The sequence below is a fragment of the Triturus cristatus genome, chromosome 5_2, assembly GCF_964204655.1.
Source record: "Triturus cristatus chromosome 5_2, aTriCri1.1, whole genome shotgun sequence".
Classification (NCBI taxonomy): domain Eukaryota; kingdom Metazoa; phylum Chordata; class Amphibia; order Caudata; family Salamandridae; genus Triturus; species Triturus cristatus.
The window spans coordinates 56,428,708-56,454,061 of record NC_140588.1 but is presented as its reverse complement, the minus strand read 5'-3'; the positions used below and the strand labels follow the sequence as shown (position 1 = coordinate 56,454,061).

The 25,354-nt window shown below is 43.8% G+C and overlaps 1 protein-coding gene across 1 annotated transcript in view; it reads right to left on the bottom strand.

Annotated features, from left to right (window-relative positions):
- The window catches only part of TMEM245 (transmembrane protein 245), a 648,028-nt gene that overhangs the window by 505,941 nt on the left and 116,733 nt on the right, over positions 1–25,354 (bottom strand). The window lies entirely within an intron of this gene.

Genomic DNA, 25,354 nt, shown 5'->3' with positions numbered 1-25,354 from the left:
GAACCACAATTCCAGTTTGTCCATTTTGCCAATTAATACTCATTGCACTTTATTGGAAGACTTCAAAAAGAATAACTGATGGCCGAAATGCTGAACTATGTCAAACATACCCCCCTCCAGTACAGAGATCTGGTCCTTAATCCATCGTTTTTTTTGCTCACCATGCCATTCCAGTTTGGACCCAGCCATTTTCAAATCAGAACCGACCCTGCTCCCCATGGGAACAATCCAGCCCAAACAGCCAGCTTAGGTTCTCCCTGGACCAGAAACAAGCATCCTGGGGGTGGTTTCGGGGCATCACCCTCATCAGTCAGGCGAGCTTTAATCCAGTGGCATGGAGAGCACAGGACCCATGTCTGGGTATACCCATCCCACTTAGGGTGACAAATTCAAAGAGAACAATTGATGGACGGAATGCTGATCAATGTCTAACATTCACCTCTAGTAGAGAGATCTGAGACCTTGCTTGCTAGGTTTCTTGTATTCGCCCTAAGTGGCGAAGGGTATGCCCAGATGTGGGTCCCTTGCTCGCTGTGCAACGGGACTCAAGATAGACTGGATGATAAGGGGAGATTCCCCGAAACGGGTGCCAGGATGCTTGTTTCCGGTCCAGGGAGGATCTGGCCTCGCAGTTAGGGCTGGACTGCTTCAATGAGGATCAGGGTCAAGACTGATTTGCATATGGCTGGGTCCAAACTAGTGTTGTGTAGTGAGCAAAAGAACAATGGATTCAATCCAGATCTCTTGACAGGGGGGTGGGTAGTTAAAATGTTTCAGCACTCCGTACGTCATCTTGTTGAGTTTGCTTTATTGAAAGACAGCTGTAATTTCTCCCTACCCCATGTGCACCGGGCTGGAAAGAAAAGTTCACTGATGAAAAATAGAAAAAAAAATCTATCCCTAGAGTATCAAGCGAGTGGTTTGTGGTCTACATATATCGCCAGGCAACCTATTTTTAATGGGTGGGGGTTGGCGGGGGGTCATTCCCATCTCGTAAGTTGCTTCCTGTAAATAGTGCCACAATTACGAAGTAGAAGGTTTTCTCTCGCCCTTGGCCTTGGCAGTTCTCTTTCAGGTATTATGGGTTTATGTTATGAGATACAACAGAGCACTCTCTAGATGTGAAAGACCGTTGTCATCACATGCTTACATAAGTATGTAAAGGTTATCCCACACTAGTTCATGAAGAACGTGGAAAAAAATGATACTCGGGAGACAGGTACAAGCTTCTCTGCCTGTTGCCAATTTAGCAATTTTTCAAATTTGTCAGCTTGTGTCTTATCTGAGCATTTCAAAGCGAGGAGTACAGTTAGAGGTCCATTGTCAGTCTAGTCTTGAGTTATAAATCGCTGATGACCGACCAAGATACATCAATGGTTATTGAACCACTTTTTTTTTTTTTTCAGCACAAACTGAAATTTTAATGGTTACATACACATACTGAGAAAAACCAAAAGACATCATTGCACACCAAAATAATAATGCAATCGAAAATTAACTAAAATCGCATGTAGCAGTTCATTGTGTGCAATAAAAGCCATGCATCCACATCTGATTCCAATAGAAACCATTCGCAAGTGGTCAAATGAAATTGCCATCAAGGCAGTGAGATAGAAGATGGGGAGAGGGTGAGAGAGAGAGGGGGAGAGAGAGAGAGAGAGGGGGAGAGAGAGAGAGAGAGGGTGAGAGAGAGAGAGAGAGGGTGAGAGAGAGAGAGAGAGAGAGAGAGAGAGAGAGAGAGAGAGAGAGAGAGAGAGAGAGAGAGAGAGAGAGAGAGAGAGAGAGAGAGAGAGAGAGAGAGAGAGAGAGAGAGAGAGAGAGAATTGATTGTGTGAGGCAGCAATACATTCCTGGTGTCGGAGTCAAGACCAACTATGTGTGAAAAGACTTTGTGCTGTGGGCCTCATTTGGAGTGCCCAGAAGTTGTAACAAATGTGCGGTGGTCGTATTTATGTATTACTGAAATGCAGTAATGCTGCATTACATCATAGAAAAGCTGTGTCATTTTGCTCCACAAACTGTTAGCGGTAACTGATCTGTGCATAAATGTGAAGGGCTAGTGCTAAATATGATTAGCACTAATTGTTTCACGGTCATGGGCATTAAAGCTTAAATAAGTGGTGTTACCGCAGACCTGGAATGGAGCGATCATGCGGTGGTGGTATTGGTAGTGGTTATTGAACCACTTATCAATATGTCACTCATAAAAAGATTTTTCCAGACTCTCACAGAGGAAATCATGATTTTAGTAAAGATTGGAAGGTTGGTGGTATTTGTGGGATTTCATTTCTGCCTTCTAGTCTTTGGTTAAATCATGATTTGCTCAGTACAAGCTTAGGAAATTTCTATGTAATGGAAAGACGAAAGGTGTCTTTATAAGGCATGTTCGAAGCCTGTCCACAACGAGAGAAGCAATATGCTCAATCGTTTTTAAGTGAAAGGCTGTGAAAATGGAAGTGATGGACCAGTCAGCCATCTTAATGAGTTCCGCCAGGTTACGATCAATTACAAAAGGTGTTATGGGCTGAAGCCCTTTAAGAGGCCGGGAGGAACTCTGAAAAGTGAAATGTTACGTGAGGTTGTGGGACCAGAGATCTTGGGGCAGGATGGCCAAATTCTTTAACCTGGTTCCACTGAATTTACTCAAGTAGTTGATATATTGTCTTTCTATTGCAGTGTAGTGCAATTACAGTGGCCCATGACCAGACTCTTTACAGCGAAGGTCACAGTGGGAAGTTCTAGGCATCTGATGTTGAATGAGGCTTTTTCTTCACTGGAACCAAGGTGTTCTCTCAAGAGGTCCTAAAGATTGGTGCCTCAACCCGACCTTCTGGCATCCAACTGCAAGATGACATCTGGTTGAAATATGAAGACCACTTCAGTTTCCATGCCTCCACGTTGTTCAACCACCACTTAGATGGATTAAAGAAGAGAATAGACTTTTTACCCGGGCTACACCACTGGTAAAAAGCATTTACGGTCCAGAATTAGTTGCAGTTCCCTCTGTAGATGGCATAGCTTCTGGGAATAAAGTTTGAGCGGATACCGATTGGTATCCAGCATAAAGCCAATGAATGTCATTAACTGTGAGACAGTGGATGTGAATTATTTTAAATTTCCAAGCAGTGGAAGGGACACGCTGTACTGAAAGGTATCAAGGAGTTGAAGAGGGCACTGGGCCATCAGGAGGATATCATCAAAGAGTTCTGAGAGTAAAGAGGCGGGCATAGATGTTAACTGACCACCACACAGAAGAGTTTGGCAAAAACACCACAGGCAAATGAGCGACTGAAGACAAGACAAAAGAAAATTGCCAAAGCTTGCAAATCCACTGGAACTTGAGAAATTATTTGTGGGCATTACAAGTGGATTTCTTCTGGCATTGCCATAAAAAGCATTGTTCCCTGGAATTAATAATGTATGTTGTGACCCCTAGAAAAACATATCTCTGTATTATACAGACACCACAAATATTTGTTCAAAATCAAATCTGTGCCACCCTTCCAAAACTTTGTAAAGGGTTATTATTAGGTAGTCTGAAGTATATTTAAAATACAACCACTTACTGGAGCCCATTCGGTCCAGCTAAGAACAAGCAGGCCAGAGAGTTAGTCTTAGAGATTGTCTTGGCTGATCTTTGAAATTTGATAGACAAAGTGTTGACACCCATGTTTTAATAGATATGTTAATGTCTCAAATACTTACCGATAATTGCATTACTCTGAGTCCTCTTTCATTGCTTCTATTCATTACAATATTGAGGCAATTCTGCCTCGCCAGACACCCACAAGACGCGATTTTTCATGGATAAAAGACCCTCCTCCACAAATCCTCTTGTATATACCACGTAACCCATCACCTCCAAATATGGTTGGCCTGGACTACCTGGGAGGGTGGCATGTAATGAATAGAAGCAAGGTAGGAGTACACAAAGTAATGCAATTACCAGTAAGTAATTGAGCCATTACCTCATAATCCCTTCCCTTGTTTCCCTTCATTACGACATTGAGATGTACCAACCAAACAGGACAACCAAAAAGGTACTGCACAAACTTATGTTTATTAAACACAAAATAGAACGTAGTGAACTATTCAATAATGAGAGACAAAAATCAATGGAGATGACAAGGTGGTTGCCCTGCAGATACTAGCAATGGAAGCCCCATGTATCTCAGCCGATGAGGTGGACATTGATCTCGCAGATCTACCCTGAACACATCAAAGGAGAAACCTAACCAGAAGCTTTGTTGGCCAGAGAACTCAAAGTGCAAACCCACCGACTCAAAGAGGAAGTGGAAGGCTTCAACCCATTATTCACTGGGCCAAAATTCACACACAGTGAATTGGAAAGATGGATAGGAGCTTTCCTGTCCAAAAATATTTGAAGACCGTCCTGACATCCAGACAATGCAACCGCATTTACTCCTCAGAAGAAGGAGACTCGAAAAAGGAGGGCAATATCAAATCCTGGTCCTTATGAAACTGACACTCAACCTTAAGGCAAAAGGAGAGAAGAGGCCTCAAAATTACTCTGTCATCAAAAATCCGACAAAAAGGATGCTTGAAGGATAAAGCGCCTAGCTCACTCAAACGCCTAGCGGAAGAAAGAGAGCAACACAAAAGAAAATTTTAAATGACAACATCCTGATATCAATGGAATCCAGGGGTTCAAAATGAGGACCCATCAACTCCCCCCAACCAAAGAAAGATTTTAAGCAGGAAAATGTTTTTTTCAGAAAAAGGAAGACAATTCTTCAAACCATTGAGCAAACGACCCACTAAATCTTCTGTATCTGACAGATTGTTCCAAGAACTACTAAAAGCTTTAACAGCTGCCCATTGTAGCCTAAGGATGGCTAACTTCAAACCCAATGAAGCACCATTCTGCAGAAACATCATCACTTCAAATAAATCAGAGGAAGTAGAGTCCAACCTTTACTCTGACACCATGTGCTTAATTAAATGCCAGTGCCTTAAGTAAGATGTATTAGCAGATGAGCACCTAGAAGCCAGCAAAGTTGGAGTCAAAATAGCGAGTACCCCCTTATGCAGGAACCCTAGCCTTTCAACCTGCAGGCTGCTAACCTCATCCTGGACAGAAAATCCTGCTGCAATACTGAGAATAACAGGGGAGAGAGATTCAGAGGTAATAACCACTTCTCTGCTTGCCTCATTTCCACTAGAAGAGGAAACCAAGAGGAGCATGGTCAAGCTGGGGCAATCAGAATATTTGACGCTCTCTCCTTGTGCACCCTGAGAAGGAAGAGGAGAATTAGCGGAAAGGGAGGAAGGGCGTGAAGAAGAATCAAAGGCCACCTACAAGAGACCGCGTCAGACGCCAATTCCAGACACTCCCTTGCTCTTAAACAAAACATTGGCATTAAGAGAGGATGCAAAAAGTTCCATTACCGGAACTCCTCGCTGATCTGTAATCTCTACAAACATCTCCTTTGTGAGACAAAAATACACTGATGATGGAATCCCCCTGCTCAGATTGTTTGGCAGAGTGCTGGATATCCCCTGGATGTGAATTGCAGACACTGCCAACAATCAGGACTCTGCCCAATGAAACAGCTTGCACGCAATCTTTGCTAGAGAAAGAGACCTGGTTCCCCCCTGCCTGTTCACGAAAGCCCTTGCCCCCTTCTGATACTGAGAAAAAACCTTCAGAGACAAACGGACAGCTTCCAGTTCCATCCAATTCAAAGACCTCCTGCCCTGAGACGGGAACTAAGATCCCCTGATCTGACAAACCGCCATCCCCCCTCCAACCCAACCCGACAGACTGATATCTGTGTGATAATTCTGGGAGCGTGAAGGGAGAGAGGGATTTCTTTCAGGATTACTCTTTTTCCAGCTACCAACCTTCTGACCCGAGGAGAGAGAGGAATCTGAAAGGACAGAGTTAACAAATGGGAGACCAATAAGCCAGGATGTGAGCCATCGACTTGCATAAATGATAGCAAGCCCAGGGAACCAGAATCACTGTTGCTGACAGATCGGACTGTAAATGCAGCCAAAGGGCCACCACCTGAACGGGCTGGGACAAAACACAAAATGTGGGCTCAGATTTTTGCTACTCTTATGTCTGGCAAGGTGACCAACCCCGAATCTGTACGAAACCGTAGCCCAATAAACGGACAGTCTTGCTCTGGCACAAGGTTGGATTTTTCCCCGATTTATAAGACAACCCTGCAAAATGGAAAGAACCACACTGAGTTTGAGAGCCAATAGCTCGGTGGGAGAGTGAAACAGCCAATTGTCCAGATAGGGATGAAGGAAGATTCCTTGACGGTGAGCCAATGCCACCAAGGGGGGGCAGAATCTTTGTAAAACACCATTGGGGCGGACTTCAAACCAAATGGAAATACTCTATCTTGGAATGTGGCGGGTTTATCTAATAAACTAAATTGCCCGGCTTGGAAAATTTCATAGAGAACAAGAATATATGTCTGTTCCAAGAAACCTGGATGAGGGAAGATCTTACTCGCACTGGCTTCGCCGTTTTTTCTAAGAATGCCAAATGGAGTGGCAAAGGCTGCCCTTCTGGCGGTCTTGCAATTTGGATAGCCGCAGAATTAGGCTGTAGGGCTGTCCCTCTGTCAGTAAACTCGGAGGATATTCTGGCTGTACTTCTGGAGTGGCCAGGTTCGCACCGCCTCTTGGTAATAAATGTCTATTCGAGGCCAGTTAGCATCTCGAAAGAATCTTGCACTATTGATGAGCTCGATCTTGCCCTTAACACAATTCCTGAGGGCATCCCCTACATAATAGGTGGAGATCTGAACTGCCACTTTGAGCCACTCATGGGTCCATTGGATGGCCTGACCAAGGAGGAGGATCTTGCCTGGTCTATACCACCCTCCCAGCTACCGGCCCCAAGAGTGTGGTCCCCTCTGGCGGTTCAAATTACATCTCTCACTCTTAAACACGGACTCAGGACCTGTAACGGAAGGTTACCATCAGATATTCCTCCAAAATGCACCTTCCATAGAGGAAACAAAACATCAAGTCTTGATTATATTTTGGTCCCACTGGCCCTGTGGTCACAATTAAGTGATTTCCGCATATTGCCAAGAGAGGATAGTGACCATAATGCTTTGGAGCTCGAGCTATACTGCTCTGGCCTGGAATCTAGGGAAAAGAATAGGGAGTCTCCCGATGTGGGGCTACTTCTCTCAAATAACAGACGTAGAATAAAATGGGAGAATATAGTAGCCAAACAAGGGATGTTACCTAAGTTATACGCCCTACTTACTCCCATGTTAGAGAAGGCCCAAGTTTTAACCACCCAACCCAGTATGACGGGATTATTTACTAAGCTGGGCCAGCTGCATGCAGATCTTACTACATCTGTATCAGGAATTCTAACCAGCAAATCCAAAAAGGCCTGTGGGTTTACTTCTGGTCCCTCCTGGTATAATTCTGCATGTAGGAAGGCTAAAAGCGACCTTCTCTCTACAATTAAGGCTGGACAAGGCAGGGCAGAAATTAGCGAACGAAGACTGGCATACAAATCCCTAATCAAGAATGCAAAACTAGAATGGGAACACGAAAAATGGGAGAAACTACCGAAATTTTTTGCATGCAGAGATTCACGAAAATTCTGGCGCTGTGTAAACACAGGCTCAGAGGAGTTGGTCTCTGCGGTCGAACCTAACATCTCAGCTAAGACCTGGCAGGACCATTTCCAGTCCCTTTATATGTCACCTGAGGGGACTGGAGCGGATCCTGTCCAGGTAGAAACAAACATACCATCGGGTTTGTCTCTCTCTTTTTCACTCAAAGAAGTTAAAGTAGCCATCATGGGTCTGGCGTCAGGAAAGGCACCGGGTTTGGATGGCCTTCCGGGAGACCTATTCAAACAGGAACCCGAAGTCGGGGCACCCTATTTTGTGTTTTTATTTAATTCTATTTTAAAGGGCATGGAGCTTCCCGACACTTGGCTGGGTGCAGAGATTGTCCCAATTTTTAAAAAAGGTTCGCCTCTGCTCCCAGACAATTATAGACCAATCAGTCTTATCGATGTCTCCCAAAAATTATTTGGCAGACTCATCCTTAACCACCTACAAGACTGGATCGAGGAATCGAACACTATGAGCACATATCAGGCTGGCTTCAGAAGAAAAGTCTCTACCATCGACCAGATTTTTCGATTAAATTGTATTCACTGGAAGACTGTTTTAATAGAGGCGGCACTCTTTATACGATTTTTGTTGATTTACGCGCCACGTTTGATTTAGTGCCACGGGATAAACTGTAGCTCGTCTTGGACGATCTTGGCGTCCCAAATGATATATTAGATATTTTAAGAAGACTGCATTTGGGGAATTTCGCAAGGGTGAGGTTCGGAAGGGGGGGCACCCTTACTGATCGTTTCCCCGTTGACAGGGGGGTTAGACAGGGTTGTGTGTTGGCACCGACTCTGTTCTGCCTCTTTGTCAACGGGGTGATCAGTCACTTGAATGCACTGGAAAATATTGATGCTCCTAGACTTGGAGGCACGGGGGTACCTGCTATTCTTTTTGCAGATGATACCCTGTTGCTCTCCAAGTCTCCTATGGGCATTCAACGGATCCTTGATGGATTCGCAAATTTCTGTGCGATTCGGGGGTTGGAGATCAATGCTTCCAAAACTAAGTATATGATCTTCAACCCCCCCCCTAAATCACGTGCCAACCCTACTCTCGGGCCCTCTAGGCTGGAGAGGGTCTCTACATTTGAGTACTTAGGGATAACATTAAATGAGTCTATGACCTGGGATTCACATCGCACCAAGGCGAGACTCAAATTAACCCAAATGACAGGAGGACTGGCAAGGATGTCCCGCGGACTGACTTACCAGTCGTTTTCCCCTCGCTTACAAATTTATAGAATGCAGGCAAAAGGGGCAGTGACCTATGGAGCTGAACTATGGGGGCATTCTGCCACCCAGACCATGCAGGTCACTGAGAATAATTTTATCAGGCAATTAACAGGGCTCCTGCCTAGCACCCCACTTTTACCATTGAGATTGGATTTAGGCCTTAGACCAATTACAGAAGAAGTGGGCCTTAAACCCCTATTGTATTGGCGAAAACTATGGTCGGTACCAGAATTGTCTAATTATAGATCTGAGCTTCAGGAAATAATGAGACTATGCAACCCTGCACGGTCTCCTTGGCTCAGATATATTAAACAAACATGTGGGGCACTAGGCAGACAGAATTTATGGTCTGATCCAGAAAATACTTGCCCTAGAACTTCACGACAGTCTCTTTCAAAATCCTATTATGAATACCATTTGTGCACTCACATTAATAATACAGAGGAGAGGTCCCTGACGGGCAAATTCTTGGGGTCAAAAGACTCATATCTCCAGGAGGTTGTATACGATAATATTGGCCCCCCGCTTACTAGGAAGCTTTTTATGCAATGGCGGTATGGCACCCTTCCTCTTAAAGTGCACATTGCTCGCTGGACAAGTTCTGAGACTTCACTATAATGCCCAGCTTGCGCTTACTCGAGGGAGTGTGACTTGCACATAATATTCTTCTGCCCAGCATACAGAAGAGCAAGAAACTACTGGCTAGTTCCAATACTCAAAAACCTGGGTTTTAGGCACTATCTTCTTGCTTATAGGATTTTGAAAAGAGATTTGTCAGCCCCAATTGTATTTGCAGTTGCAAAATTTTTAACATCAATGTGGCACAGACGTAATCAATGCATTAAGTTATTATTAAACGAATGATGGTTTTATACTTCGGTCAATTGATTGTAAATTACAATTGTATTTTATCTTCATGAGTTTTTTCTATGTTGTAACCCTTTTATGGTCCGAGAGACCGAAATAAAGAACAATTGAATTGAATTGAAATGGAAATACTGTGAATTGAAAGTGAGCTTCCCCTCTTGCAAATCGCAGAAAATACTGATTTTCTTGTGCCAGCAGAACATGCAGTAGGCATCCTAAAGATCTATGGAAGTTAAAGTCGTTGACGCTTACTAAGTTAATTATGGACTGTAAGGTGACAATCTTGAAATGAACAGTCCTGATCCAAACATTCACCCTTTTAAGATCCAGAACTGGCCTGAATTCTCCAAACACCTTCTGTAAGAGAAACAAAAGTTAACACATTATTTTTCCCTGCTCGGCCATGTGTATTGGGGCTATAGCCCTTTTCACCAGAGGGGCCTGAGTCCCTCCTAAAAGAGCTAGTCTTCTTTCCAGATCCTTGAAGACAGGAGTACGGATGGTGCCCCGTTTGGGAGGCTGACTGAAAAAGTCTATTAGATAGCCATTCCAGACAATATTCAAGACCCATTGATCCTGTACATCCTGTTCCCAGGCCACCTGAAAAAAAAATGTCTGCCTCCCACTGACACATAGGTCCCTGTGCCATAGTTGTCAGGACTTCCACTTTGAGGAACCTTGATGCCCATTTGCTCCCGCCAAGGCAGATGACTTCTTGTTCTGGAACTTCTTCCTATGCTCTGAAAATTGCCCTGACTTCTTCCTGGTTTAACAAAAAGAAGAAGAAGGCTGATCCCCTAAACGTTGAGAGGAATATTGTTTCCCTTTGTGAGGCATAGCATGATTTCGATCCTTGAACGCCTCGGTAATCATACTGCCCAACTGAACACCAAACAGCATTTTTCATTCAAAAGGAATCTTTAGCAGAGCAGATTTCTCATTATAGTTTACCTTCCAATCCCTCATCCACAAAATTTCTTCTTGACAAAACCATCGAACCTGTAGCAATGGCCTTAGTTTTCAAGATCTCTGAAGGCACATCTGCTAAAAATGTACTCTTGTTCCATATTTACAAGCAATTCCAAACAATCGGTCTCATCCTGAATAGCTGTGGCCAACTTTTCAAAGTCTGAGCAAAGAGACTGTGCATCATAAGCAGAATAAATCCCAGCTTTCAGTCAGATTCTCAGAGGAAAAAGCCTTCTAAATTGCCCCTTTCATCTTCTTGTCGATAGCATAGGAAGGAGAACAATCTTCTGGATTTATGGCCATTCGATCAATCAGAGTGGCCAGAATGGCATCTATTTTAACATTATGCGGAATAGTGTGCTCACCTTCCTCCAGTGAATAAAGCTTCTTCAAAAATCTGGAAGCCGAGGATCGGTCCAGATCCCGCCATTTCCAGTAACAAAGTCTATAATTCTGCCATGAAAATGCATGCAAAAATCGGAGCCTGGATATATTGAGGAAAAAAGTCCTCTGCCACTTCCCGAGACAAAAAATGAGAAAAATCCAAATTCTCCTGAATGTGCTGCAGAGTATCTGGAATCTCATCTCTACACACATATTTCCCCGTAGAGGTGGATGGGAGGTCAACTTCTGATGCCAACGAATCCACAGAGGGAGAAACTGCAACTCTCCCAGCATGATGTTTGCCTATTGGCTTGGACTTCTCTATCTTCCAATGCCCTAGCCACTGCTGCCTCAATTATAGCTTGGGCCTCTGCTGCTGGTCTCAAAGCCGGAGGGTCAGCAGAATCTCAGAACCTGCTTCGCCACGCTGGAATTGGTTCATTCACATCTGAGGAAGGCAAAACATGCCTTCTCTTCGATGTTCTCTTCCCCACCATTATCACATCTATGGAGACGGAACAAACTGCCCCCTTTATATAGTGAGAAAACAAAACTACAAGGAACTAATCCAAAAGACTTTAAAATACAACAGTACCAGAGGTATAAATAACACTAGCTGTAATCCACTCAACCAAATTTACACCACATCAGTCAGTCAAAATGACCTTATGCGAGGCCCTTACCGTAATTGTCACAAACGCCCAGTAGAAAAGCCTCGCCTTTCCCCGATCGTTGCCAGATTCAACCTTCCAGCCGTCACCCAGAAGTAAAGCCCCATCCACTTCGAGCTGGCAAACATGGATTCCAGGCTTGCTTACAACATGCCGGCGAGGACCAAACCGCGGCTCCCCCTGCAGCAAAGCATTTCTGCTGACACGCTGAATAAGCCGGCTCCGCAGTGCCCGATCAATAATACAAGACTTAATTGGAGTAGGATTCCAAAAACAAGCATTTGCAATGCAATAGGTCTCGCAATTGCGAGATTTTGAGCTACTGGCATTGTAACTGACAATGCCTTTTATTTATGTGTTTAAAAAAACCTGCAATAATAAAAGGCATTATCACTTACAATACCAATAGGTCAAAGTTTCTAAAATGCGAGACCTATTGCATTGCAAATGAGTGTTAGAAAGTGGATTTTTTTTTTTCTTTTTTTTTTTAACAAGAGTCCGAATTGAGAACACTGCAGCTGCTTGCATTTACAAAACACTGTGTGCGTGCCACCTAGTCTGAGGGCATTTTATGCTTCCTTCACACTGGCAGCATCACCTTTATTATTGGAATTTAATGGTTCTACACTAAGCTCTGAGCCAGCCAAGTCTGAACAAAAAGGTGAGAAATATCTGCATTGAAAGATAGGCCACGTTAACTCATATTCGCAGTGAAAACACAGTGTTTCCTTCCATGGATTAAAAAAAACATGATTGTGTTGTTTTACCGCTCTGCAGAGAAAAACAAGTTGGTTGAAGCATTGTATCTTCGACTTTCACTTTTTATTGTTGAAGGGTGCAGTTTAACAGCTTTTCTGCGCTATTATAGGTATCTCGAAAGTATCCACATCACACACATGAATTTACAGAACAGCTGTGCCGACACTCACTAGAACAGCAGAATTCGTGCGGTTGCAGAGTGTTCATTGCACCGAACGTTATGCAGCTGTGCGTCATTGCGCGCAGTCATACACAGGGCACAAGTCCTAAAAAAAAATAAAAAAAAAGTGGGGGCACTAACCAAGTTTGGCAGTACGCAAGTGATATCATGGCACGTGACATCATGGCTTGTGACAGAGTGCTGACATCACCGCAGGTGGCATCACAGGAAGTGTTATCACTACCTGTGACCTCCCAGGAAGTGACCTCCCAGGAAGTGGCATCACAAGAAGTGACATCAGGTCTTAAGACCTCACACATATGCTTTGCAGGTCTACTTTGAATGCATTTATAATATTTAACGAATGGGATTTTGCATCAGGGTAGTGCCCAAAAAGTGATGCAACACCTACGCAAAATCCGGACCTCAACTTATTTATTTTTTAAAACCCTTCCACCAAGAAAATGGCAAGAAGAAGAAACTAGGCAATACATCTGTTCTGCTTATTTGGTTGCAAAGTCTGCATTTTACAATATCTTATGGGATTAGGGAACCTGCTGCAGGGATCTTAGTGTGCCATCTAACTATCAGGGAATAATAATGGTAAGATAACTCTGGAGTATAACGTATTTGCTGGAGAGATCTGTGTTTTGTCTAGTCCCAGTTTTGAATCAAAGTAGCATAGAGGGTTAATATGTCCTAACGCAGGTGACAGAATTTTATTTATGTAGGTGGGTACGTTACTGCGTTTAACACTGAGATCCTTTTGTTACTGACCGTTCATAAATTGTAATCCTTTTAGTGTAGCACTGTGAGCTATTAAAGACATGTGGTTCCTGGACCCTGTAACCCTCGCTGTCTTATGTAACACTTCCTACATATTGATTTACACACAAATGACTTTTTGTCAATCTATAGCGCTCTGACATAAATAAAATACAATAGTGGTATTTAAATTGTTACTTGTGTAAATACTGGGATGAAACAACACATCTGCCATTCTTACAGTGCATGCATATCTCTTATTTACTGTGACGTGGTGGACTCTGTCTGACCCCTCCGCTCCCTTGCCTTTGGCCTGCTCCACTGGAGTCCTTTGGCGTCTGCTCAGATTGTTTAGTTTTAGAAGTTACAGCCTGCCGAGCGGGATAGTTATTACCACAGACTCTATTCTGCCTAAACAAGCCCTGCGCACAGCGTGAGAGTTTAACTGTTTTTCGGGGGAAGGGGGACAGGAAATGAGCATGCGCACGCGCCCAGACAGGCGCTGTGCACGCGCCCGGAGAGATGTTGTGCACGGGCACATCGCCTGTCCGGGTGCGTGCTCATCTCCTGTACCCCTTCAGAACACAAAACTGACGACAATAGGTCTCGCCAAGGCGAGCAGCGCATGCGCTCCATCGCTAGGCGAGACCTAACAAAAACGATGAATGACTTGCTCTGAAGAACAAGAAAAGCGCCGCAGCACCTCACACAGCTGGTGAAGTATCGCTCATTAGGTAAAACAAAATAGAGGTTTGAAGGAGGGAGGCTCTTTTATTTGTGAAAAATCACGTGGTATGGGTGTCTGGCATGGCAGGATCGCCTAAATGTCGTAATGAAGCGAGGGAAGGAATGATGAAGTAATGCATTCAACACTACAAGCAATAGAATTCTCCTTTCTAGAGACAGGTACTGGCAGAAAAGTCTTTAACTGATTTGATAGGACTTAATGCATTTCTCCTCCTCACTTTACTTCAACACCCGTAAGTATTTTGTGCGATGTCTTACAGTGCCCAGCCTTTTCTCTTCCAAATCTTTTTCATTGTCTATTTTGCATTCAGTATCCTATTTTGTTCTCGCCCAATACCTTTCGTTCCATCATAGATCATTTAGTTTGTTTAAAAATATGAAAAACATAGAAAAAAATCTTAAAGAATACCATACCTAAATCTGCATTAATACTAACAATTATACTGAGAATTAAAACAAAAAACTTCAGACATAATACAGAAGCAACTGATCTAACAGCACAAGTATTTTTAACACTTAATAAACAATCGCTCAGTTTGGCTCTAATATTCACTGCTACTGATAATAACTTCTATACTGACAAACTGGGCAGGGGAGTAGTAACAATCAAAATATACAAAAAAAATTGTATACATGGACGGAAACACAATGTTAATAAAATTGGTTTCAATAAATGTCTCCTAAGTAATTGATAATATTTACAAAAAAAAGAAAAAAGGGCATGCAAGTATGAAAAAAGATTGAATCACAAGGGCATAAGTAACAGGTGCCCTGGGTTTCCATGCCATTCTGCCCTTCAGAAACTTCAACAATTCAGAGAGAAGGCTAATCAGACAGCGGGTTAAAAGTTTTCTTTCTCTCAAAATAAAAACCCAACCTAAATCTAACTCAACTCCACAGCATGTTTCAATTAATAAATGTGCCTTAACAAAAGGTCTGGTCAATTCAAGAGTCTCCAATTCCAAGTGAACTGCTTGGTTAACACGCATTGGCATAGCCAATAGGTCTCGCTTTTGGGACCTTATAAGAGATTACTGAAGAGATGTCCTTGCCTTTACTTAGAGATGTCAGTTTACATATTTTGGGGGAACTGTGGGTTGTTTTACCCAAAATGTAGTCTACCGTTTAAAGTAAGTACTGAAATTGTAAAAGTGCTCTGAAACACACCATTTTAAATGTGATGGAATGGACACGTTTATTTTTGCCAACCGGTTTACTTTGGCGGCTGAACTCTAGCTGAAGCATTGCAACTGAACAAACAAACAAAACCTTTCAAGCTGCAAGGAAGAAAGTTTGATTAATTTTACCTTTCGGATGCCTTAAAGTGAGCTGAGAGCGCCACAAGCCAAATTAAAGATGTTTGCACTCCTCTTCAGGTCAGTGCAAATGTGGCTGAAAAAAGGCCCAGCACCAGTGCAACATTGCATCCCACCCATGTGTTTTAGTGATGTGCCTAAATCCACATGTGAGCACATCGGAAGTAAGATATTTTAAGATAAAGATTCACTAGTGTGTGAGAAGGGAAAAGTTTTGACTAAGGAAACTGCCATAAGCAATACACTGTAGCATACACTCATTTGAAACTGAGATATAAATTTCTTTATATCATTTTTCTGCAACCCAATAAAAAAGCATTGGCAACGCCAAAAGGTTTCACCTAAGCAAAATCTATTGGCTTTTTAGAAATTATTTAACATAATTGAATTTTGTAGAGACTTTATCATATTTTATGTGATTTTTGTTCAGGGATATACACAGCAAACATTTTCAATGCTCGCCTCAAGCAAGGGCTCTAAGATTCGAGCCAGACCCTTGGCTTGTCTCCGGTTCGCCTTCTGTTCATTTGCTGGCATGCCCACCTATAGTATCTAGAGAGTCAAGAGTGGCGAGTAGATGAAAGATCTGTTTGGCGATCCAGGAAGGACTTATTAATAAATGCTGGACAGATGCTTATATTCAATTCAAGTGAAGTGGCTTGTGTCCCTCATTGTAGTGTCCGTAATGCTCTGGGCTCAGAGGAGTGTGATTACTGTAAGAACCAAATTTTGAAAAGCCGCTCACATAAGAGGTGGAGTCTGCCTGCATAACCTTCATCTAACATCCCAGTGCTGCAACACCTTGGGAGCTGTACCTTGCTCAGTGCTACACCCTTACATCTAACAGGCGGTGTGTGGAAGAGGTGGAGGTGCAGATTTCTCACAAGGAATCTCTATTAGAGTGAGACAAGAAGGCAGAAGTGTGACGTGTGACAAGCCCAGGAACAAATGGCTGGCGCAAACAAAGTATGAGCAGCATCCCATAATTATGTATCCGGCAGTGGAACACAATGCAGATATTTATTAATTTCTTGAAAACTGTTGTTATGTTTTTGATAAAATAAACTTTTAAACAGTATGCACCTTCCAAAATCTTTTGCGACTCGGTCAAAACTACAGGCATTAAAGTGTGCTTTAATGTCAAGCAATTCAGTGCGAGTCATGTTCCACCTGAACGATTACACTGTATGGTCTTGTTCTGATCCAGTTCGTAGCAAAATGCCTTCTATGGAGTTCTCAAAAATGCAAAAATGCCCACCTAGGGATGGATGGTGTGATAACTAGGGGTGGGAGGAATTTGCGTAGTCGTGCTACGCAAAGCTCCGCGAAACGATAAAGAAATCTACGCAAGCACGCAGAAATTCCGCGAACAAGCGGAATTGCTGTTTCTGCACGTTCGCGATGCTTTTTACCTGTTCGCAAACGCGGTTTGCGTGCTCGGGGGAAATATCTCACGAACACGCATTTTGAAAACGCAAACAAGCAAAAAATTCCACTTATCGCGGAATTGTTGGCAATTCCGTGTTCTCCGCGGAACGCAAAATTACCCAAATTCCGCGAGCGGAACAGAATTTACCGCCCAGGCCTAGTGATAACCAAGCTACGTCAGGGAGGCCGACAGGAAAAAAAGGACAGTGGAAAGGGGGTGGTGGTTCAAACGGAGGCTGGGTTACAAACTAGGGAACGTGGGAGAAGGACTAGGGTTTAGAAACAACGAAAGGTGAGGGTGGGTTAAAAACAAAGACAGAGTGGGGGTGAGTAACAGGCACTGCAGGCACATGCGTTCCCTGAGTGCACGTGAAAAATTAAAAGAAAGTATTTAACATCCCAGTGCTTCCACACTTTGGGAGATGCACCTTGCTCAGTGTTACCTCCTTACATCCAACAGTCTGTGTGTCATGGGCGTAGGTGCAGTATTCTTACAAGGAGCGTCTATGAGAGGCAGCCTGTGAGTATGCAAATAGGAAGGCAGAAGCGTGGCGCGTGACAAGCCCAGGAACGAATGGCTGGGGTGAACAAAGCCTGGGTGGCAGCCAACAAGTATTCATAATTTTCATCAAGCTCCCTTAAGATTTCATAATTGTGACTTGTACCCAAGGAACTTTCTGTACGGATTTCAGTTCAGTGCACAAGTACTTCAATGCTCAGTTTCAATCTGACCGCCACGTCTGCAGATGAGTATCCACCAACAGTACGCCATTGGCAGCCAACTCACACATAGCATTTTCAAAGAAAGTGCATCAAGAGCACCACACAGTAAGTAGCTGGCGTTTCCTAACAACACAAGTAACAGATCAGTTAATTGATAGTGAATCGCTATACATAATCATCATGGTAGCTTTGTGAAAATTCTGAAAAAAATTAGTCATAAGTGCATGTACTTTCAGTTGAATTAAACAGGTAAAAGAACCATTTACAGAGCATCCTCAATGGGTGTATCAAAAAGAATAAAGTTGTGTTTGTCGTGAAGAATGGAAACTGAAAGAAAGTGCATGTGAACATTCATGGCACAAGTGAATCGATATACTGGAAGCTTCGGTTAATATGTAAGTGGCTGAATCCTGGAGTCGTGAACTGAGCGGGGTGTGTGACGAGTCGTGAAGTGAGTTAAATTAATAAAATTAATAAAACTAGATATGAAGATTCCAGTTTGTGTGTCTGCAGAAACGGGGATCAAAAGATATTATAGGGGTCATTCTTGGGCCATAAACAATGTGTGTGCATCAAGAGCCATGAGACAAAAGAAATTAAAAACCATGTTAAGTTGCAGGTGAGGCAACCTGTTTGCTGTGCCCGTTTACTGTGGAAACGGTGGTCGGAAGACGGTGAAAAGGTTTGTGTGTGGAGAGTTAAATAAACTCTCACGGTGCTGAAACCCAGATCGATCTCATGACAATACAAAAGCATGATGTCGATTTAAGGAGCTCAAAAGCCCATATGTGCACTCACCAAGAAGTAACAGCGTTTCTCCTGTAACCCGATTCCTGTGGTGTTTACTATGGCCGCCAAGTTTTGTTTGTTCAATACCCAACTTACTAGCCATAAAAAAGGACTGCCCTTTTGCAGCAGTGCGCTAAGGGGATTCTACTCCCTGGGTGGGAGTGTGCAACGACTTCATGAGTGCACAGAGGACAGACTGCCACCTTCCCGACGGCGTATGTGGATGTAATGTCCAGCACATCAGTACACATTCCTTTTTTATGCAAAGCAGGTTTCTCTGCTTGGAAGAAGCTGTCCTTGCTGCTGCCCCAGAAGAAACTACAATAGAGCTACAAATTGCCTCCACTGCCCTGTAAATAATCCCTCAGCTGCTTTGCTGCTGTTATTCTAAGCTGTATAAATGTTTGCTGAGTGTTGTTTTCGCTGCCAAGTGCAGGATGTGCAGATTGACTGCGGGGGGGTCTGGAAAATGTTTTTCGTAAAGTGAGCTTCACCGGCTGCAGAAATGGCAGCTGTCAGACCGAGAGACAGCGGGGGTGAGGGATCCATGGACCACACTCGCGAGCAAAAGAAGTTGTAGCCTTTATAGCAGAGGCAGTGCGTGGCTGCCATGTCGTAAATAGTCGTAAATCTTATGTGTGTCAGAGCAGCTTTGTTAATGTCAGTGACCCATGTCTCTGCAGTTCTAATCCTAACACCATCTTTTCAACAGCATTGCAAAGAAAATATAAAAATTAATATTTGCAATTTACGCAGCTGGAACATAGAAGGCCGCAAAAGACAAAAAATAAATAATAAAAGATAAACACAAATGAAGGAGCAATCGCGGCACGGTAGGAGCAGACAGCAGCAGGGCAGAAGGGGGTAGAGGTGCGGTGTGGCCTCGAGTTGAAAGGCCATGTGTTCTAAACTATCTTTGACCCAGCCGTATTTGCGATTTACGCAGCTGAAATGAAAAAAGGCCGCAAAGCACAAAAAAGAAATAATGAAAGATAAACACAAATAAAATGAAAGAAACACAGATGTAGGAAAAGGGAAATGGACTCAGACTTCTCACGATAAATGAACAGAGAAAGAGGAAGTTAAAGGTGAGCGACAATAAAAGAGAGATGAATAGGACCGCCATGAGGGACAAAGCACACAGATAAGGTTTCAAACAGGGAAGAGACACGCACAGCGTATCCCTGCGGGAGCGAGCAGCAGCGCCATCTGTTTCGAAAGCGCGAGCAAGATAATTGAAAACAGATGGAGCCGCTGTTCGCTCCCGCAAGGGAAACGCCAAACGTGCACGAGTACCAATAGAAAACAGTGAAAAACATGCACGCGTTTGAACAAAAGCCCGGAGCGATTCCAAAAGGTCACTCCAAAGCAGCGCTTGCACACTACATAGGCGAGACCTAAAAAGGACAACAACTTTACTTTTAAACAAGAGCAACATCTTTTCAGCTTGCCAGTACATTTAACCGCAACCATTTCTTAGCAGTCGCAAGTAAATGTAACTTGCCAATGGATGGCACTAGGGGAGTCAAAGTGTAATATGGAATACAAAATAAGTCTCGCCAGATCGACAAACTATTTTCACTAGACTGAAATCCAGAACTGGAGGGGGCACATTTAGTTTAGTCCTGCAGGCAGGGAACAGCAAGCTCCTGGTGAACTGAATATGCTGAGGCTGAGTGGGGTAAACCTAATGCTCAACACAAATCTATTTGTGAGTAGTAACAAGTTAGTACCACATAAGCCCAAAAACAGGCTCCACACAAAGCCACCCACAGGCACTTTGCTAAATACATTCTCAATATCAATGGTATATACATTACTTTTCTAGCAAACCTAAAAATGACACCTGATTTTATCATTATTATTTGATTTGTTTAAAGTCAACGGACCCCGCTTTAGACTGGCATAAAAAATAAGCCCTAGATACAGGAAAGATACACTTTTCACCTATGCACATAACACACTAACTTGTAAACAAAGGAGTCCCATAAACTCCACATATTAGCTTACCGGTGGGAAGAGGCCTATCTCTGTCCTAGACATTAATACGGCATCCTCTACATATACCAAAAGTGGACAATTTGACAGCTCAATCATGGGTAATCAGTAGGTACCTCAGTCATCTCCTTCTAAACCACTACTATAATGTAAAAAGAAAAAGGCACCAACACATGCCCGTGCCTTATTTGTCGAAAGGACCTAAATCGTGTTGTACATTTACCACTACTCACATGATGACCGAAGAGAAAGATGCAAACCTTTTTGCACATTTACTGATCCTGTCCCTTTCATTGACCATTCATATTGCTAGCTACGAGATCAAAAGCAGTCAAGAGAGCCATAAATGCCAAGCAGATACCCCTTTTTAGATCATTACATATTTTCCGGTCTATTGATAGAGATTTAAACACTGTTCTGCAGTTCCAATCGTTTCATGGAAGCCCTGCTGAACGTTCAAAACATTCCTGTGTTACACGTCCACTCCTGCAATCTAGTCAACAAAATCTTTCCCAGTTTTGTTTATAAGAATCCAATAAGGAGATTGGCCAATAACACCTCAGGTTATCCCACACTACCAAGCCCCCTCATTGAAGATGGGTATAATATATGGTTGGTACCAGGAGCCTTGTGGGTGGCCTGATTTACAGATCAACAAACATGCAGTAGTCAGTAAAGGGGGCCATAACAAGGATTGTATTTATAAATGCCAGCAAGTACCAGGTCACATAAAGACACTCTTGAAGAGACCTACCAACTTCGAGTTTTCACACAACTAAAGGGGTATACCAATCCACCTCTGGGATAACATCAAAAAAATGGTTTATTTTCTCCCCCGCGCTACCCTCTAAAATGGTCAGCTGTCGCTATTCATGCAGGAATAAGAGTTCTTCCCAGGCTCTCTTCATGGAATGATGACAAGCAGCCTGAATTATGTTTCAAGATAGTGTTTTTTATGGACTAATATAACACAACCCCCGTGGGAGGTTTTGTTGGCAGCCCATAGTTCTCTTTGTGCTCTCCTGTAGTTCTCAAACCGAATTAGCTTCTTCCCATGTCTGGGGTTGATTTCTTTAGTACGAAATTGTCTAGCAATCTTATCAAAAGTTAAAGATGGATGGGATATTCCCACTAAAGGGTCTGTACGCAAATACATCAAAGCCCATCACAGCCTCCTCCCACTGCTAGTACCTACTGCAACCCTAGGATTCATTAAGTTCACCAGGGCAATAAGAGATTTAACAGGAGAACACAAAACTGCTTTTACAGAGTTATGATGACTCGCACTCTGATTAATCACAACATATGATTTAACGTACTCTATTAGATGGCCAGAAGTCAACATATAGTCATTAATACTGTGAGTAGCTTTCACTTCGAGTTAATATTCGAGTTATAACAAATAGAACTTCTAAATTAGGTTCTAAAAATAGATATTCTGCAAAAGGAACAATTCACAAAATGTTTGTCTCAAAATATACTGAAAATAGGACAGTGTAAAAAGTGATTGAGGTCAACATTTAGAGGTAAAGAGGATAGGAGTGAAAGGTGTGGGGTTAGGGACTAAGGGTTAAGGTTATAGGGTTAGGGGATTAGAGTATAGGGGTCACAGGTTAAGGAGTTAAAAGATAAAGTTAGACATTAGGGACATTGGGTTAAACATATAGGATAGAGAGACTCTGGTATAGTGTTAGGGGTACACAAGCAAGAGTTTATGAATATGGAAAAAGTATTAAGGTGAAGGGTTAATGGTAAAAGCTGAAATATATAGAGATAAGGGCTTAGGGTATAGGGTTAGGAGTTTGAGGTACAGAGTTAAAATGTATAGCTCAGGGGTATAGGAGTTACATGTGCAAGGCAACAATTTAGAGGTAAAGACTTCAGTAGATAGAGTTAAGAGCTGGGGTATAAGGATAAGGTTTGAGATGTAGGGTTAAGAATTTGAGGTAGAGGGTTATGAGTTTGGTGTAGAGGGGAGCATAGCATAGACAGCCAAGTTGATGGCCGCAAGTTGAAATGCTCCGCCAGCCCAACTCTCAACTTACCTACATTCTGCTGCTTTCAACACCCTAGATCACACGACTGGGGCATCCCAAAGTACTCAACCCCCAGGGAAGCACCTGAGAACTTCTGCGGTGACCACGGCGACCCTGCAACAAGTCGCAGAACGAAGATGGCAGCCGCAGTGGAGGACTACCGTGACAATCGCTGGACCTGTCTTTGGCCAGGCAAAGTACAGGAGACCAAAGGGAGCCTTGCGAACTATCCCGCTCCCCAGGCAACAACGCTAGTGAAGCACACAGGACATGTGTGGCCTTTGCCCTGTCCATCGCAACCAACATCCATCTTCTCCACCAGCTGTAGACTCCCAAGACCTACTTGCGACGATTACCTTTCCCCACTGAGGCTCTGGAGGTATTTGGAACTAGAGGAAGCCTTGGCACAGCAGTGCCACTGCAATTAGTGCATGACCCTGGAGTTCCATAAGACCACGCATCAGCATCCCTTGCTGGGATGAGACCACAAAGGAGGGGGGTAGATAACTCCTCAGAGCGGCTGCACCCAACCTCACAGGACCAGACCTCGAACCTAGCCTCAAGGCCCCTTCACAAGCAACTGCACCTGCAGAGATAAAGCAACACGGTCCTTGCACTAGCGCCACTGCGTAGAGGCCAGACCCATAACCCGGAAATCCCTGATCTTTGCATGGGCAAGCTCCCACCGGGGACCATAGCTGATTGAGACAACCTTCCCACTGGGTACACCATATCCTCACACCCAACTGCAGAACCACTAGTGCACTCCTGAATCCGGACTGGCCATACAGAATGCTCATGCTGCCCATGGATGGCAGAGGCCCCGCGAAAGAAGCCGGTCGGGCAGACGCGGGGGCTCTTCCTCAAGACACTTAACCACCATGGGTTAAGAGGACCAATCCTCCTCCCATGCATAAATGAAAATGGACCGCTTTGGCCACCCACCTCCGGAACCCAATAAACCCTCAATCACTCACCACCTACTCCTCCTCTTGACCAGGCGAGCACATACTTGATCCTACAAATAATCCAAGCATTATATACTGCCCTGGAAACCAGGATCAAGGAGGTAGGCATAGATGTCATCCTCTTACGCCAAGATCTCTGCAACTGTGTTGAGAAAGTATCAGAGTTTGAGGACTGCGTCTCTACCCTGGAGGACTTTGCTGAGGAACTGAAGTCAACCATCTACTTGCTCCCCTCCTCAGTTAAACTACCGGAAGAACACGGGGAAGGCACTGAAAACTGAGCACGACGAAACAACCTATGGTTAGTGGGGTTTCCAGAGGGAGTGGATGGACCTCTCAAGAACAGTTCTAAGAAACATGGATTCAATCTTGGCTGCCAGTAGATCCCTTATCTCCTTATTTCATCTTCGAGAGGGCCTATCGGGCCTCGACAAAGAAGTCCTCCCTGCTAGCCACCCCTGGAGTCCTCAATGCCAAGGTCCTCAATCACAAAAACAGAGCTGCCATTCTCAGAGGGACTCCTACCTTTTTAATCCACCCGCATCCAAGTATTCCTGGACTACATACGTTGAGTACAGAAGCAAAGAAAATTCTTAAAACAAAAACTGAAAGCTTTAAATCCAACCCATGTGCTCCTATTCTCGGTACGCCTCAAAGTGACTCATTAACTGCTCCATGCTCTTCTTTGATACCCTGGAAGGGGCCTGGGAATGGGCAATGGAAGAAAGAACTCTATTTGCACCCCGCTCAGACTATCCCAATGATACCAGGCCTCGGCACTCCACCTCGGGACAAACACGAAATGCAACGGGGCAAAACCCCTTGGGGCAACATTTCCTGAAACAAAGTGGTCTGGTTGCTCAGTGGACTAATGCATCCATTGCAGGGACCTGTATTTGACCTCATGGTCACAGGTTCAAATTCCGGTGGGTCCACTCAGTCTTTCATCCATCTGAGGTCGATAAAATGAGTACCATTGAGTTGGGTAACAAGAAACATCTGTTATTCAGCACCAAGATGCCTCCGGGTGAACGTGTGCTTTACAAATACACATGTTATGTTATGTCAAGATCTTAGCCAGCCACCTTTTGACAATATAGATGCACTTATTCTTCTTGATCAGTGTGAGTTCATGCCACGACGCAGCATGCACCATTATTATTTGAAGAGTCCATTCTGCACTCGCAAGCCATCACTTACTCCCAGATCCCACCGCACTTCTGCTTCTTGACTTTGAGAAGGTGTTTTACTCCCTTGACTGGGAGTTCTTGTTCCAGGTCCTTTGTCAGACGGGATTTGGGCCCTGCTTTCTATCCTTTATTAAGGTGCTGTATATCCAACCTCAAGCACAAATACGAATTAATGGTGCCCTATCGGCCCAATTTCTCATTGGCCAGGGAACTCAGAAGTGCTGCCCTCTTGCCCCACTGCTTTTCATCTTGGCAATAGAGCCTCTGGCGACATGGATTTGCAGCAACACCCAGGGGGTTCCACTGGAGTGGCGTCCCTGTGGACCATACTGCCCTCTACGGTGACATTCTTCATTTTATGGGCAGCTCACAAGTCTCAGGCTCCTGAATTTCTTTTTAGGTTGCCCCTTCATGGCAAAGCTTCCAGACTCCAGGTTAACTGGGTCAAGTCTCTTCTGGTCCCTATCAAGGATTAGCAATCCCGGTAACCGATCCGTCACCTTAGCTTCAAATACTTAGGGATCTATATCGCCCCTGAACTGGAACTCAATTGGAGCCTCAACCTCCACTTTCTCACGTCAAAAACCCAGAATGACATGGCAAAATGGACCGACCTACTGCTCATTGTACTGGGGTCTGTAGACCTTTTTAAAATGATCATGCCCGGTTACTATATGTCCTGCAGAACTTTCCATTCTACATTCAGCAAAACTGGCTC